Raw genomic sequence first — 4,239 nt, forward strand, 5'->3', positions numbered from 1 at the left:
GTCAAAAATTTATTTTAGAGATATAACTTCTGTTTTTCCCACCTCACCCTACCTTTCCTTCAGTGGAAAAAAAAAAGAAAACCAAGTAAAATCAAATCAAGTAAAGTCAACTAGCATTCATTATGTGCTTAATAGTATCAGGCAGATTTCTAACAACTAGGAACAGAAAGAAAAACTAAAATAGTCTCTGCCTTCAAAACTCACATTCTAAGGGGAAAGATGATGTGGGAAAAACTATGTACAAAGAAGTCATATACAGAGTAAATTGGAGGTAATCTAAAAGGAAAGGTACTAGAACTGAGGGAGATCAGATTTCTTGCAGAAAGTGGGATTTGAACTAAGACTAGGTGGAAATCAGGAAAGTCAGGAGGTGAAGGCAAAAAAGAGAATAATCTAAACATGGAGAACAATCAGTGAAAAAGTATGGAGGGGGAACTATGGAGTCTTTGTGTGTGTGTGTGTGTGTGTGTGTGAAGAAAGCAAGATGGACAGTGTTAGTAGAACATAGTCCACGAAGAGAGAAGTAAATATCAAAAGACATTTTAACAATAAAGTAGGAAGGGAGCAGGTGGTATAGAAGGCAAATAGAAAAATAAAACCCTTTTAACAAATGTTGACGGTCTAGCAAAATAAATTTCTAATTTGTTCATGTCCAAAATTATGTTTCATTCAGAATCTTTAATCCATCATCTGCCTGTCAAGAATTTGCCTTTGATTTATTGAATCAAAGAACCTCAGACTGGGGGTTCTTAATCTCTTGGTTTCCCACTCCATTTTCTAAAATCATAAATTAGAGAGAAATTACCATTCTGCATCAGTAGAAGAATTTCCTAGTATTGATTAAATCAAAAATTTGGATGGGGGGAGAAAGGAAAGAAGGAAGGAAGGAAGGAAGGAAGGAAGGAAGGAAGGAAGGAAGGAAGGAAGGAAGGAAGGAAGGAAGGAAGGAAGGAGGAAAGATCAAAACACTTCACTGAGAGTTTTGTGCAATTCTCACCAGTCTTGAAACCACAGGTGGAAAAAGAACAGCTCATCTTTGGGGGAAAAACAAAGGCAGACAACTGTGATACTAAATGATAAGGAAGACCACATTATTTAGCTGAAAACCTTTCCTATTTTCATAACCAAAAAAGTAGCTCACTCTTAAGTATGTTTTTAATTCTTTGTTCAACCAGTCTTTATTTATTGTCTGTCTCTCTGTGCTAGGTCCCATGCTAGGCACTGAAGATGCAAAAGCAAAAAATAATCAGTCACTGCCCTCTAGAAACCTAAATTCTATTGAAGGGAAACAAAATGTATAAGTAAATTAAAGTACAACAAAAGAATTTCCTGGGATAGCCCAAGACTCTAACAAGGACATCAAGCTAGGTTCTAAGAGAGGAACATTCTAAAATACCCAGATGACTCTACCTAAGTCTGTCATGAAGACTCTGTTGTATAGGAGAAAGGGAAAAGAACAAGAATAAGTCTGGGAAATGTGGAAGTAATCAGCTTCCCTAAAGCTAATCTACCTAGTGGACCCATAAATATGAAATGTCATTTTCAAGGGACAATTGATTCTTCTCTTCCATAAATTATAGGTATCTTTCTTCTAGTCCTTTGAAATAAGTGTCTAAATCCTTTTGATGTAATCAAGTGTAAATGAAGGAACAAGGAACATGGTTTCACATCAATGGAATGAAATTATTGAGGATTACTAAAAGAATTAGTTTTTAAACAGAGGGAGAAAAAACTTGTTGAATTCAACACTTCATATCTCTCAGAAGCATGAGATCAAATATTTATTCTATCTATTAGAAAATAAGGCTGAAGTTAGCAAAAAATCAATTTTGGGGGTCTGATTTGATATCACACAAGAAAGCATTGATTGTAAAACTATTACTTTAAGAGAATACATCAGAGTTTGAGAAGAATGGGAAAGGGGAAATATACTTTTATCAAGAATTTAAAAAACAAAACAAAAACAAAACTCCTTCAGCCAATCAAGCAACATGGTGACTAATTGTAAAGTGTTATTTCTGACTGTGAAAGACAAAGGTCTAGGTTTCCCTATCCTTATGTAATTAACATGTGATTCAATACAAACTGGTAGTATAACACCAAATATTTACAGAGGAAACAGTGAAACACACCTGGGAAGATTTATAGAACTAAATGAAGACCTCCTAACCTTGATCTATACCACTGTCTCCTCTTAGTCATTTGGAAAGGAATGGGGATGCTGAATAACCTGTTCTCCTGGTAGTCCAGAGACCAGAATGCAAGCTTTGACTCTGCCAACCATTAGCCATGTGATTTTAGGAAAATAATATCACCTTTCTAAGTCTCAGTTTACTCTTCTGTTAAATAAAGGGATGGACTAAGTGATGTTAATGAAATTAAACTTGCAAAGCATTCTGCAAATCTTAAATCATTACTAATAGTTAAAATTAATTATATCAATTATTTTATTAAAATTATAATAAATATAAAATTAACGACTATTATTATTTCATAGCTTTCTATCAAGATGCAGAAAGGATACAAAATTTGACATTAGAGAGCAAAGTCTAAATTCTGTTACTCCCTGTGATCCTATACAAATCAATTTACCTCTTTGAAGTACCTCATTTTCCTTACCTGTAAGGTGATGAATCAAATAGTCTTCAAGATTCCTTCCAGATACTATCAGCTTCTTCTGCCTTTTTTCTTCTTTCTTTAGAAACATCATTTTTTCTCTTATCAATTCAGATGTGTCTCTCTTTTTCTTCCTTAGTAAAACATATTCCTAGGAAAAGGTAAGATCACTTTCTCTCTCTCTCTCTCTCTCTCTCTCTCTCTCTCTCTCTCTCTCTCTCTCTCTCCCCCCCTTCCTCTGCCTATTTCTATTCCACCTCTGTTTCCACATTTGGACTCAGCTAAGTCTCCCCAAGATTAGTTATTTTTTAATTCAATAAATATATTATTATATGCTAGGCATTGTGCTCATTTCTGAGGAAATAGAAAAAGAAAATATTGGTCTTCAAGAAGCTTATACTCTAATGGAAGCAAGCTGGAAAGAAATTGGGGACAACACTAGAAGGTATCTAGAGTTGAAACCAAGTAAAGCTGTTTGTGGAAAGTGGAGAGTTAGCACCAAGATTATTTATTTAAAACTCTCTAGGAATGGAACATTTTTAAACTCAAACATCCCTTTTGATTCATTCAGACAGTGAGTGTTTGAACTATGATTTTTGTACTGGTCTTGCCCTCCAGGGGTCCACTTTTCAAAAGAGAAAACAACATGCAAATAAATATATCAAACAAGATATAAACCAGCTAAATCAGAGATAATCTCATAGTTGAGGCACAATCTTAAAGGTGCATCTGGAAAGACTTCTTGCAGAGGATGAGATTTTTACTGAGACTTAAAGGAATTTAGGAAAGCTATGAAGCTGAGATAAGGAGAGAAAGAATTCAAACATGAGAGACAACCAGTGAAAATGCCTACATTTGAGAAATAGAATGTCTTGTTCCATAAGCCCTACAGAAGGCACTGTCACTGGATCATAAAGTATATAAAGAAAGATGCAAGAAGATTGGAAAACTCAGAAAGAGGATAGATTCTCAAAAGTTTTAAAAGTCTCATGTTGCAAAAATACAAATCTTCGTGAAAACCCTGAGGAGCAAGACCAGAGAACCAAGTGATACTATTAAGGATGTCAAAACCAAAATCCCTATCAAAGAAGGTCTCCCACCAGATCTGCAACAGATTTTTGCTAAAAAACAGCTAGAAGATGGCCAGACTCTCTCTGACTACAACATTTAGAAAGAGTCCACTTTGTACTTGGTGCTGCATCTTCCCTGGGACATCATTGAACCTTCCTTTCAACAGCTGGTACAGAAGTACAACTGTGACAAGATGATCTGCTGCAAGTGTTATGCCCACCTGCACTCCTGCATTGTAAACTGCATTGTAAACTGTGGGTGTGCTGACCACACCCACAATCTGTGCCCCAAGAAGAGGGTCAAATAAAGACAAGCCATGGGACCCAGTTTTGGTTTGGCTTCCTTGACTGAAGTGCTCTTGAGTTTGTTGTAATAAGGCCTAATTCCAAGTTTAATGGGGCTATGATATCAATAAAATCCCCTTTTTGTTGGGATGGTGTTCCTAGACATGGGAGATGGATTCAAACCCATCTAACCCAAACCACCTCTACCTAATTTCTTCCAATCTGATTCAATTTAACAAAAGTGTGTGAAGGGTTTTCCAAATCCAGG

At 35.7% G+C, this 4,239-nt stretch overlaps 1 pseudogene; it reads left to right on the plus strand.

Moving 5' to 3' along the window:
- Window positions 1-3,020: 3,020 nt before the first annotated feature.
- On the plus strand, window positions 3,021-3,994 carry LOC141489225 (ubiquitin-ribosomal protein eL40 fusion protein-like; annotated as a pseudogene).
- Window positions 3,995-4,239: the final 245 nt, after the last annotated feature.

Source organism: Macrotis lagotis, chromosome 5 (genome assembly GCF_037893015.1).
Source record: "Macrotis lagotis isolate mMagLag1 chromosome 5, bilby.v1.9.chrom.fasta, whole genome shotgun sequence".
NCBI classification, from domain to species: domain Eukaryota; kingdom Metazoa; phylum Chordata; class Mammalia; order Peramelemorphia; family Peramelidae; genus Macrotis; species Macrotis lagotis.